Source organism: Somniosus microcephalus, chromosome 1 (assembly GCF_052327205.1).
Source record: "Somniosus microcephalus isolate GS21.2 chromosome 1, FLI_Smic_1.0, whole genome shotgun sequence".
NCBI lineage: Eukaryota > Metazoa > Chordata > Chondrichthyes > Squaliformes > Somniosidae > Somniosus > Somniosus microcephalus.
The window spans coordinates 87064382-87078147 of record NC_140987.1 but is presented as its reverse complement, the minus strand read 5'-3'; positions in this window follow the sequence as shown (position 1 = coordinate 87078147).

The following is a 13766-nucleotide window of genomic DNA, read 5'->3' as shown; positions in this document are numbered from 1 at the left end:
TGGGGAACCAGCAATTTCAAGGCATGAATAAAAGGCCAACTAGAACCTTCCAGATAGGTCAACAAGTTTTGGCCCGGGACTACCGTACCGAGAAATGGCAGCCTGGAACTATCTGCACACGACTAGGACCGCTGATGTATACCGTGGACATCGGAGAAAGCATAATAAGGCGCCATGCTGACCAGATCATAGAGTCATCCGAAAAGGGACAACCTACACCACAACTCTATACGCCTAATGATGAAGTAGAGATACCCATATCTACCTCCGATCCGGTGATACTGGAACCCGATGAACCCGACACTGGCATTCAAGCCAAATCAGCCTAGCCAAAAGAACCTACTACACCACCAGAAACTACTACACCACCGAGGCGTTATCCGGACCGAGTCAGGAAGCCTCCAGAGAGACTGACTTATAATTAATTAACTGCAGCAATGTGTAGATTATTTTTCTTGTAACATGTAATTAATGATTACTTAAAATATTATGTACTGGTTGGCTAAAAGGGGAGGAATTGTAGTGTATGTGCCTTTAAGAGCCCCCTGTGTACTGTAATACCGGTAATGGCCACTCGGGCTATATAAGCCTGTATATTGTGTTGTATCAGTTAGTTCCCCTCCAGACTTTGTTCAGTAAACACCTGTGAAACCAACTCCTGTCTTCAGTGTCTCTATTAACACTCGGACACAACATTCTCCGTGACCCGCTTCAGTCCCAGCCGCCGCTGGCGGGACTGGTCGTCGGCACACTAATGACCAATTATTACCTTGTTGAAGTAGATTTTCCGGGGCGGTTGCAAATTTGGGGTTTTCCCCACGTGAAACACGCCTGCGGGGAACCCCGCTGATGAGACCTGGTGTGAAGCTTGCCAGCTTGCTTGCTGTCAGCTTCAGGTCAATTGGAGAAGCTGCGAATTAAAGGGACAGCACTTGTATGTTGAAGGACCTTGTTGTTGCAGGTTTGGGGCTACTTCTTCAAGGCTTAGGCACAGCTGTGGAAGGTTGGAGCCTCACACACTTCTCCAATGCGATCTCCTGGGAAGCCCCTCTCGCCACCCTCACTCAGCGCTTCCTCAGCGGAGGCATCTACGAGAAGCATGGGACGCCTTTTTTTCTTCCCTTCTTGCCATTAGAGGATCTCCAGCAGCAGAGGTGGCAGCAGCAGAACCAGGAACAGCAGGATCAGCAACAGGAGCACCAGGCTGCTGCTCACTCACCTGAAGCTGCACAGGCCAGAAGGGGCCAGCACTTGGAAATGGCTTGAGAGCACCTTGCTGTGCTTTAGGGGGCCATGGGGACCCGTTTCTGCACTGGCAGTCCTACTCAGAAGGACTTCCATGAAGATCTAGTTTCTCTGTTCAACAGATGGCCAACACTCCTCAAGAGATGCCATTCTCTTATGAGCACTCACCATGTTTTCCGTACCCTGGCCAGTTATCTCCTCCATGGAGGTTGCCAACCTTTCCATGGTGATGCGTTCATGCACCAATGACTCCACAAAGGCTCTGCTCATGGTCGCTATGGACTCCTCCATTCGCTCCACACTCGCAGCGACCCTGGAGACAAAACCTGTCAGAGACTCCTGCATCTGTGCATGGAGATCCATCACCTCTTCTCTTGCGGATGGACCCAGAGGCAGAGGGTCGACATGCAGCGCAGCTGAGCTGAGCTGGCAGAGTCCTGCGCCCTCTGACGAGGACTCTCCACTGCTGTCGCTGTCTCCAGAATCTGCTGAGGCTCACTTGTGAGCTGTGAAACACCAGGTGACAACACTACTCTATGTCCCGAAGGTCCCCCCGAGGTGTGACTGTCTGCGCTGGTGCTGGGTGCGCTGTGCCCTCAGAGGTTGGAGCTTCCTCTGAAGAGTCTGGCTGCACAGCCTCTTCCTCCTCCACAGTGAGGACGGGGCTCTGGATGGTACTGTGGGGGAGTAAAGGAAGGAGTTAGAGATGTAATGCTAAGGTTCCTCTGGTGACTCCCAGCGAGTTGGCATCTGCTGACACCTGCATCCATGCAGCATTGGTCTCAGTGGGAGGCCTCTTCCTCCCTGACCTAGGGAAGAGGACCTCCCTGTGGGCCCTAACCCCATCCAATAATGCCTGCAGTGAAGCCTCATCGAATTTGAAGGCAGCTCGGGGTCTGGCACTGGCCACAGCTGCTGCAGGTTCCTCTGCCATCCTGTATGGTTCGTTTGGAAGCCTTCAGAGGATGCAGTGCTTGCTATGGACCTTGAAAGCACCACGAATGATGACATCATACTGTGGGGATGTCTGACTCGAAATGGACAATTAGCAAGGCTTCCCACATGCTGGGAATTAATTGGCCACTTGAGGGAAAATTGCGTGGAGCTGGCTGACACTTTTTTATGTGTGTCAGAAACCCCACATTCGGGGAAACCCAACCATTTCCCACACAATCCGAAAATCGGGACCATAGAGTCATAACGGCACAGAAGGAGGACATTCGGCCCATTGAGTCCGTGCCAGCTCTCTATAGAGCAATCCAGTTCGTCCCATTCCCCCGCTCTATCCCTGTAGCCCTACAAGTTTATTCCCCTCAAGTGCCTATCCAGTCTCCCCTTGAAAACATTGAGTTTCTCCACTTCCACCACTTCCGTCGGCAGCGGGTTCCCTGTATCTCTTGCCCAAAACCTTAAATCTGTGTCCCCTAGTCCTTGTGCCATCAACTAGTGGGAAAAACCTTTCCCCGTCTAGCCTATCCAAATCCGTCATTTTTTAAAATTTTTATTCATTGATGGGATGTGGGCGTCGCTGGCTAGGCCTGCATTTAGTGCCCATCCCTAATTGCCTTTGAGAAGATGGTGGTGAGCCGCCTTCTTGAACCGCTGCAGTCCATAGGCTGTAGGTCCAACCACAATGCTGTTAGGAAGGGAGTTCCAGGATTTTGGCCCAGCGACAGTGAAGGATCGGCGATACAGGTCCAAGTCAGGATGGTGTGTGGCTTGGAGGGGAACTTGTAGGTGGTGATGTTCCCATGCGTCTGCTGCCCTTGTCCTCCGAAGTGGTAGAGGTCGCGGGTTTGGAAGGTGCTGTTGAAGGAGCTTTGGCGAGTTGCTGCAGTGCATCTTGTAGATGGTACACACAGCAGCCACAGTGCGCCGGTGGTGGAGGGAGTGAATGTTGAAGGTGGTGGATGGAGTGCCAATCAAGCGGGCTGCTTTATCCTGAATGGTGTCGAGCTTCTTGAGTGTTGTTGGAGCTGCACTCATCCAGGCAAGTGGAGAGTATAAGAACATAAGAACATAAGAAATAGGAGCAGGAGTAGGCCAATTGGCCCCTCGAGCCTGCTCCGCCATTCAATAAGATCATGGCTGATCTGATCCTAACCGCCAATCCACTATGACAGGACTATCTCCTGAATCTAACAGCATTAGACACACGAAAACAGGAGCAGGATCAGGCTACACGGCCCCTGGGCCCGCTCCGCTACCCACAGGGCCATGACCTATCCGAACCTAGACTCATGTCCAAATTCCTGCCCGCTCCCCGTAACCCTTAATTCCCTTTTCTATTAGGAAACTGTCTATTTCTGTTTTAAATTTATGTAATGATGTAGCTTCGACAGCTTTTTGGGGCAGCATATTCCATGGACCTACCACCCTCTGAGTGAAGTAGTTCCTCCTCATCTCAGTTTTGAAAGAGCAGCCCCTTATTCTAAGACTATGCCCCCTAGTTCTAGTTTCACCCATCATCTGGAACATCCTCCCTGCATCCACCCGATCCAACCCCTTCATAATCTTATATGTTTCAATAAGATCGCCTCTCATTCTTCTGAACTCCAATGAGTAGAGTCCCAATCTACTCAACCTCTCCTCATATGTCCATCCCCTCATCCCCGGGATTAATCGAGTGAACCTTCTTTGTACTGACTCGAGAGCAAGTATGTCCTTTCTTAAGTATGGACACCAAAACTGTATGCAGTATTCCAGGTGCGGTCTCACCAATACCTTGTACAACTGAAGCAATACCTCCCTATTTTTATATTCTGTCCCCCTAGCAATGAAAGCCAACATTCCATTGGCCTTCTTAATCACTTGCTGCACCTGCATACTAACCTTTTGAGTTTCGTGCACCAGGACCCCCAGATCCCTTTGTACTTCAGTACTTTCCAGTTTCTTGCCATTAAGATAATAACTTGCTCTACGATTTTTCCTGCCAAAGTGCATAACCTCACACTTTCCAGTATTGTATTCCATCTGCCAAATCTCTGCCCACTTACTTAGCCTGTCTATGTCCCCTTGCAGGTTTTTTATGTCCTCCTCACTCACTACTTTCCCTCCCATCTTAGTATCATCTGCAAACTTTGACGTGTTACACTCGGTCCCCTCCTCCAAATCGTTAATATAGATTGTAAAGAGTTGGGGACCCAGCACTGACCCCTGCGGAACACCACTGGTTACTGATTGCCAGTCTGAATATGAACCATTTATCCCAACTCTCTGCCTTCTGTTAGATAGCCAATCCTCTATCCATGCCAGAATATTACCCCCAATCCCGTGATTTTTTATCTTAAGCAATAATCTTTTGTGTGGCACCTTGTCAAATGCCTTTTGGAAGTCTAAATACACTACGTCCACTGGTTCACCTTTATCCACCCTATATGTTACTTCCTCAAAGAACTCCAGCAAATTTGTCAAACATGACTTCCCCTTCATAAAACCATGCTGACTTTGTCTTATTAAATTATGATTATCCAAATGTCCTGTTACTGTCTCCTTAATAATGGACTCCAAAATTTTACCTACCACAGATGTTAGGCTAACCGGTCTATAGTTTCCAGCCTTCTGTCTACTGCCCTTTTTAAATAAGGGTGTTACATTAGCAGTTTTCCAGTCTGCCGGGACCTTTGCTGAGTCCAGGGAGTTTTGGAAGATTATTACCAATGCATCCACAATCCCTACCGCCACTTCCCTCAAAACCCTGGGATGTAAGCCATCAGGTCCAGGTGATTTATCCGCCTTGAGTCCCATTATTTTACCAAGTACTACTTCCTTAGTGATTTTAATCGTATTTAGCTCCTCCCCCCCTATAGCCCCCTGCTTGTCAAGTGTTGGGATATTCTTGGTGTCCTCTACTGTAAAGACTGATACAAAATATTCATTCAGTGTTTTTGCCATCTCCATATTTCCCACCATTAATTTCCCGGTCTCATCCTCTAAGGGACCAACATTTACTTTAGCCACCCTTTTTCTTTTTATATAACTATAAAAACTCTTACTATCTGTCTTTATATTTTTTGCTAATTTACTTTCATAATGTATCTTCCCTTTCTTAATCAATCTTTTTGTTATTTTTTGCTGTCTTTTAAAGTTTTCCCAATCCTCTATCCTCCCACTAGATTTGGCTACCTTATATGCCCTTGTTTTTAGTCGAATACTATCCTTAATTTCTTTACTTAGCCACGGATGGCTGTCTTTTCTTTTACACCCTTTTTTTCTCAGTGGGATATACTTTTTTTGGAATTTGTAAAATAACTCCTTAAATGTAGACCACTGATCATGTATCATCTTATCCTTTAACCTATTTTCCCAATCCACTTTACTCAATTCCGCTCTCATACCTTCATAGTCTCCTTTATTCAAGCTTAGCACGCTTGTTTGAGATACAGCCTCCTCACCCTCTAACTGAATATGGAATTCAACCATGTTATGGTCACTCATTCCAAGGGGATCCTTTACTAGGACATTTTTAATTAATCCTGTCTCGTTACACAGGACCAGATCTAAGGTTGCTTGCCCCCTGGTTGGTTCAGTTACATACTGCTCAAGAAACCCATCCCTAATACATTCAATGAACTCATCCTCAAGGCAGCCCTGCCCAATTTGATTCGTCCAATTTATATGATAGTTAAAATCCCCCATAATTATAGATGTTCCCTTATTACAAGCCTCAACTATTTCCTGATTGATACTCCGTCCAACCGAGTTGCGACTGTTCGGAGGCCTATATACTACACCCACTAGTGTTTTTTTCCCCTTATTATTCCTTATCTCCACCCAAACTGTTTCATTATCCTGATCCTTTGACCCAATATCATTTCTCTGTATTACAGTGATTCCTTCCTTTATTAACATAGCCACCCCACCTCCCCTTCCTTCCTGCCTGTCCTTCCTGATTGTTAAATAACCTGGTATGTTTAATTCCCAGGCATTGTCACCCTGCAGCCATGTTTCTGTAATGGCCACAAGATCATACCCATATGTAGCTATTTGTGCCTTTAACTCGTCTATTTTGTTACGAATGCTACGTGCATTCAGTTAGAGAACTTTCAAATATGTTTTGTGACACTTAGTTCCTGCTATTGCCCTTTTTATTACTTTACCTTTTACTCCACACCTTCTACCCCTTCCTGACACGCTCTGGTTTTTAATTTCCCCACTGCTACCTAAGTCTATGACCTTCTCTGTTGTCATTTGTATTATTTGCTCTCTGGGAACCTCCCCCCCACTAGTTAGTTTAAAGCCCTCTCTACAGCCCTAGTTATATGATCCGCCAGGACTCTAGTCCCAGCACTGGCCAAGTGAAGCCAGTCCCAACGGAACAGCTCCCTCCTGTCCCAGTACTGGTGCCAGTGTCCCAGGAAGCAAAACCCATTTCTCCCACACCAGTCTTTGAGCCACGCATTTAACTCTCTTATTTTATTTGTCCTAGCCAAATTTGCTCGTGGCTCAGGTAATAATCCAGAGATTATTACCCATCACACTCCTGACTTGTGCCTTGTAGATGGTGGAAAGGCTTTGGGGAGTCAGGAGGTGAGACACTCGCCGCAGAATTCCCAGCCTCTGGCCTGCTCTTGTAGCCACAGTATTTATATGGCTGGTCCAGTTCAGTTTCTGATCAATGGTAACCCCCAGGATGTTGATAGTGGGGGATTCAGCGATTGTCATGCCATTGAATGTCAAGGGGAGATGGTTAGAGTCTCGCTTGTTGGAGATGGTCATTGCCTGGCACTTGTGTGGTGCGAATGTTACTTGCCACTTGTCAGCCCAAGTCTGAATGTTGTCCAGGTCTTGCTGCATATGGACACGGACTGCGTCAGTATCTGACGAGTCTCGAATGGTGCTGAACAGTGTGCAATCATCAGCGAACATCCCCACTTCCGACCTTATGATGGAGGGAAGGTCATTGATGAAACAGCTGAAGGTGGTTGGGCCTAGGACACTGCCCTGAGGAACTCCTGCAGTGATGTCATGTGATTGAGATGAATGACCTCCAACAACCACAGCCAACTTCCTTTGTGCTAGGTATGATTCCAACCAATGGAGAGTTTCCCCCTTGATTCCCATTGACTTCAGTTTTGCTAGGGCTCCTTGATGCCACACTTGATCAAATGCTGCCTTGATGTCAAGGGCCGTCACTCTCACCTCACCTCTTGAGTTCAGCTCTTTTGTCCATGTTTGGACCAAGGCTGTAATGAGGTCAGGAGCTGAGTGGCCCTGGCGGAACCCAAACTGGGCGTCAGTTAGCAGATTATTGCTGAGTAAGTGCCGCTTGATAGCACTGTCGACGACACCTTCCATCACTTTGCTGATGATTGAGAGTAGACTGATGGGACGGTAATTGGCTGGGTCGGATTTGTCCTGCTTTTTGTAGACAGGACATACTTGGGCAATTTTCCACATTGCCGGGTAGATGCCAGTTTTGTAGCTGTACTGGAACAGCTTGGCTAGGGGCACAGCTAGTTCTGGAGCACAAGTCTTCAGTACTATTGCCGGAATGTTGTCAGGGCCCATAGCCTTTGCAGTATCCAGTGTCTTCAGCCGTTTCTTGACATCACGTGGAGGTGAATTGAATGGGCTGAAGACTGGCATCTGTGATGCTGGGGACCTCAGGAGGAGGCCGAGATGGATCATCCACTCGGCACTTCTGGCTGAAGATAGTTGCAAATGTTTCAGCCTTGTCTTTTGCACTCACGTGCTGGGCTCCACCATCATTGAGGATGGGGATATTTTTGGAGCCTCCTCCTCCTGTTAACTGTTTAATTGTCCACCACCACTCACGACTGGATGTGGCAGGACTGCAGAGCTTTGATTTGATCTGATGGTTGTGAGATCGCTTAGCTCTGTCTATCGCATGTTGTACACCTCTATCAAATCACCCCTCAACCTCCTTTGCTCTAATGAAAACAAATCCAGCTTCTCCAACCTGTCCTTGTAGCTAAGATTCCCCCATCCCAGAACCATTCTAGTAAATCTCCTCTGCACCCTCTCAAGGGCCTTCACATCCTTCCTAAAGTGTGGTGACCTGACCTGGACACAATACTCCAGTTATGGCCTACCCAGTGCTTTGTAAAGGTTCAGCATGACGTCGCTACTTTTGTACTCAATACCTCTATTTATGAAGCCCAAGATTCCATATGCTTTGCTAACCACTCTCTCAATATGTCCTGCCACCTTCAGGGACCTATGCACATTAACTCCCAGGTCCCTCTGTCCCTGCACACTCTTTAAAACTGTGCCATTAAGTGTAAATTGCTTCTCCCTGTTCCTTCTGCCAAAAAGCATCATCTCATACTTCTCTGTATTAAATTACATCTGCCACTTGTCTGCCCATTCTGCTAGCCTTTCTATGTCCAGTTGCAGTCAATTGGTATCATCCTCACTGTTTGCCACACCCCCAAGTTTGGTGTCATCGGCAAATTTAGAAATTCTACTCTGTATTCCAATATCCAGGTCATTTATATATATCAAAAAAAGCAGTGGCCCCAGCACTGACCATTGGGGAACACCACTGTCTACCATCCTCCAGTCTGAAAAACAGCCAATTACCACAACTCGCTGTTTTCTGTCGTTAAGCCAATTCTTTATCCAAGCTGCCACTGACCCACCTTTTCCATGAGCCTTAACTGCCTCTCCCGTTGTTTGGTGTTGGGTCTGATCAGGACTCGCAGACCTGACGCTTTGCAAAGTTGCGTGGAGGCAGGATGGCGGCGGGTTCGCAACCCGCTGTCAATCATTTGGATTTTAACTCCTGCCGTGCCTCCAAACCCGCCCTCTGAGCGCTGGCAAAATCGCGGCCGCAAATTTTCTCTGCTGTCTGCAGCCAGTGTCCACCTTCCCTTTAAGAGGTGCTGGCCGCCTTTAAGTGGCGTCAGTTAAATCTGATTTCCCATACAAACCCGCAAACAATGAATAGCGCAGGTAGCACGGGCTGCATGTCTGAATTATAAAAATGAGGTGCCAGCATCAAATTGACTCCCTCCGACCACGTGAACAAGCACTTATGGCACGAGATGCCCTGAGTGGATCAAATGTAAAAGGGCCAATGAAAGAATCCCTGCAGCCTCCCCTTGCTCCACATGCTCCAATGAAGAATGCAGTCTGTTTCACTTCTGCATTGAAATTTCTTGGGGCCTGCACGGCTCACAACACCTTTACAATGCTAATGGCCCAGAAATTCGGGTTGGGGGCTTCCTGCGGGTGCAAGCCCCCGACCTGCACTTACCTTGCGCGCCGGCAGTTGAGCTCTGGGCTCCCGTGGAATTCCGCTCCAGGGCCTGCTCCAACTCCCGGCACGCTGTGCTTGCGTGTCCCAGGGGCGTAGTTAGTGCGATGCATCCCCTGGGATCACGTGAGCCATGGGCAGCCAATCAGAGGAGGGAAAAGCCCGTTCATAACATTGACAGGAATACCTGTCTAAACTTATGAATATACAGGCCCCAAAATAACAGTAAACCTTCAAATACATTTTTTTTTAAATCACACTTTTTAAATAAACTATAAATTACATTAAATAACTATTTTAAACAATAATTTAAATTTTTGAAAAAAATAATTTTATAAAAAAACGGGGCTAAAAATAAACTTACCTTGCTTTAAAGTATTTAAAAATAATAAAACTATGGAAAAAATGTTTTAATTTTAATTAATTGACCACTTACCTTTTATAATGCAGGCCTTACGCCTGGTTTTTACATTTCTAAAATCTAAAGACTTACCCTCACGGAAAAACCTGTAAAAAAAACGTAAGTTCAAAGCGCACGCGCAGACTCCCGCGCGCATGCGTTCGACCTCTGAACCCATTCGTTCAGAGGAACGGAAGTGCCGGTTTCCCGCGCATGCGCAGTGCATGCAAGAAACTGGCACTTCCATCGGGTTCACGCGTGAGTACCCCGTGCGTGCTCACGCGTTGGGACCCGAATTTCTGGGCCATCATGTCACGAGCAGTCTTTCATGCGTAAATGAGCTTACCGGGGAAATTTCCGTGTTACTCCTCTGCTGATGAATGGCTTTATTTTCTGGGACTATGATGACACTGTGGACATTGAGGAAATTCAGGGTCTATGTATTCATAAAAGAGCAACAAATCAAAGTGGAACAGTTAGGGACAGTATAAATCAAAAGTAATACAGTTGGTAAAACTACTGAGGATGTATGAAAACAACAAATCAAGCATGTACAATCTGCAAATACTGTTTAAAATAGAAGGGAAGCCTATGAAATCGCTTCAAATATTTTTTGAAAATACCACTTAGCTACTCTCTTGATTTTTTCTCATATGCTGAGGACTTACTACCAGAAATAAAGTTGTAATGCAATGAAAGAAATTAAAGCTTCCAAAATATACTTAAAATAATTAACCTTTCAGGCCCCCAAAATGCACAGGACCATTTAAAATGTTGGGATATCACCTGCAACTTTGACCTGCCCATAAAGTGCAGGGTCAGCTTATTTAAATGCCATCTGGCACTTCTGCCGTGCAACTCCCCTGCAATAGATGGTCCTTGTAAGATTTGGTGGCACTTTTGAAGAATGTCTTTTACCGGAGGAGTTGGCAGAGGTACCACAATAAAAAAAAGAGGGCATTGGAAGGGGGCAGAAAGAAGAGCACAAATTCTTCAGGCAACTCCTGGATGAAATACAGCAAAGGAGAGAAAGACTGTTGGGTGCACAGGGGAGGAAACAACAACAAAGTGTCTTGTGTGGCGGGAGGTGGCGGTGGCACTGTAGCCTGGAGTTTAACTCCTGGGTGGAAAGCCGGGCCAGAGTTGCCGAACTTTCCACCCGGAGTCTCCAAAATGGATGTAAGGAGGCAGCTGGCCGGCTGCTGGGAGGGGAAGATTGGGCAGCCTGGAGGTTCTCCGTCAGCACTCAGGTAAGTCACAGGATAGGGTTTGCACGGGTGGGAAGGGGGAGCCCGGGGAGGCAGAAGCCCAGACTTTCCTTGTGGAGCTCAGAAGAACAGGCCTACTTTTCTTGACCTCACAGAGAAACATTTTTTATTTACCTTTCCGGCCTTCGCTGGGTGTCTGACATGTTTCACTGGTCAGAACGACAACTGAAACTATGGCCAAGAGGCTGTTAAAATTGCCTCGAGTTCCTATCTGTGTGAAGAGATTTCTCCTGCCCTCTGTTCTAAATCTCTTACATTTAATCTTGTATTTGTGGCCCCTCGTCCTTGGCCTTTCAACTACTGGAAACAGTCTGCTTCTATCTACCCTGTCCCATCCTTTCATAATTTTAAACACTTCTATTATATTGCTCTCTAATCAGCATTGTACTACCAAAAATGACCTAATTTTTCAAGTCTTTCTCCGTATTTGTATTTCCTCATACCAGGCAGCATCCTAGTGTGTCAGCTGTGGCTCAGTGGGTAGCACTCTCTAGGTGGGAGGGGCTAGGAGTGAGCCAGGTGTGACTGGTTGCCTAATTGCAGCTGGGTGTTGGAGGGAGTTTTGTAAAAAGTTGGTGGAGGGTTTTGGGGTGTTGTTTTCAGGTTTTAGGGCCTTTTTGGCCCACAAAAAACAGCCAGATGGCTGCTGAGGGGTCCGGAGTGCTGGGCCCCTCAGAGGACAATATTCCCGAGAGGAATTTTATTAGGGAAGAAACTGTGGTGGGAAGGGGAAAAAAAAGGTCCAAAGAGTTGGGCCGGGACCTCAGGAGGTTTGGTAAAGAAAATACGGTGGTGGTGCAATGTGAAAATAAGAAGATTCGAGCCTGGGATATAATTCAGGCGGTTCATGAGGACTGTGGTGAGGGAAGCTGTTTTGCCTGCCGACCAAAACCAAATGTGGGATTTGAGGTGACGGTCAGTGGCCATGAGGAGGTGGAAAACCTGCTGCTCAGTCTGAAAGTTGGGGAGAAATTCTTGGCGGTGACTCTGCTATATTCAGAGGAGGTGGTGGTTTCATTTTTGAACTTGCCTGTGTACATCGAGGACGAAGTGCTGAGCAAAAAGTTGGAGTCGTGGGGCATTAAAATCTGTTCCGAAATAAAGAGGAGGTACTATCCGGGAACACGGGTAGCAGACAGAACCCGGTATGAAAATGTGCGGTTCCCAGAGGGGGTGAGGTCTTTGCCATACAGTATGAAGTTCGAGACACTGGAAGGAGTGCAGTACTTTCGTCTGCTGCACGATAACCAAGTAAAGGTGTGTTACTATTGTCTGGGACATGACCATCTCGTAAGAAACTGTCCTGATTTGTATTGTTACAATTGCGGTGAGTCGGGACATATCGCGCGGAGCTGCAAGGCGGAGAGCTGTGGGGTGAGTCGTAAAGGCCCCACCCACTGTGAGTGTGTGGCAGAAGGGAGCGAAATGAGTGATGAGGAGATGGGAGAAGGAGCAGGAGAGGAGTGTGGAACGGCTGGAGGTGCGGTGCAGTCAGAGGACACAGCCGGTAAAATGAAGGAAAAAGGAGCACAGGAAGAGGCAGAGGATGGCGGAGCGGAGATCGAGATGGAGATGGCGGAAAACACGGCGAGGGCTGTGGAGGGGAACAAAGACAGCAGCGGGCAGCAAGGGTCAAGTGCAGACTCGAGCCTTAGTGCAGTTCGGCTCCCCTGGGGAGTCTGGTGTCTGCGGGGGGAGAGGAGGCAGGAGCGGGGTGTGTGGTGGAAGTGGGTGCTCCGGGGAGAGGCGGGGAGTCGGATATTTTGGTGAGCTGGAGGGGGCAGGACGGGGAGAGGGTGCAAGAGGCAGGAACCTTAAAGGGACAGCAGGATGGGATCGGCGAGATAGAGACGTCAGAAGGGAACAATTTAGGTGCGCCATTGTCCCATGGAGTGAGGGAACAAGGTGCAAGGGTCAGAGGTGGAGACATGGTTGAAGGGGGTGGCACAGTGGGAGAAACTGCGATAGCAGGAAGACTCTCTATGGGAGATGAAGTATCTGACGGGGAGCAGGATTATGTATCTGATGGGGAGCAGGCACAAGGGGTTGCAGAAGAGCTTGAGTGTGAGGAATTAGAGGGGGACAGAGACATGGAAGTCGGGGATGGGGTGGCATCATGTGGAAAGGGAAAGGTTAGTGAGGGGCAGAAGGAGGGAGAAAGGGCAGCTCCTGGATCCAAACTTAAGGCAAGGAAGAGGCTGAAACAGCAGGGAGGGGTCAAACAGGAGGTGAAAAAGAGCCGGACGCTGCAGGAAAAAGCAACAGCTGCCCGAAAAGTTGAGAAGGAGCATGAGAGGAGGGAAGAGCCAGAGATTAAATGATGGGGAGATTATTGGGCATACTTCCCTTCTTTGGAGCCATGATTACATTGGTCTCGATTAATGTGAACGGACTGAGGGGTGAGAAGAAATTGCAGCAGTTGTTGCAGGGTTTTAAAGGCACGGACTTGTTGTGTCTGCAAGAAACCTTTTTGGAGGAAGATATTCTAGAAAGAGTTCAGAAGGTTTGGAAGGGAGAGGTGTTTGCAAGTTGTGCAAACAATAACCATAGAGCAGTGGCTGTTTTGGTGAGTCCGTCCATAGAAGAGAACATTGCCTTGGTGGACAAGGACACTGAGGGGAGATTTTTACGG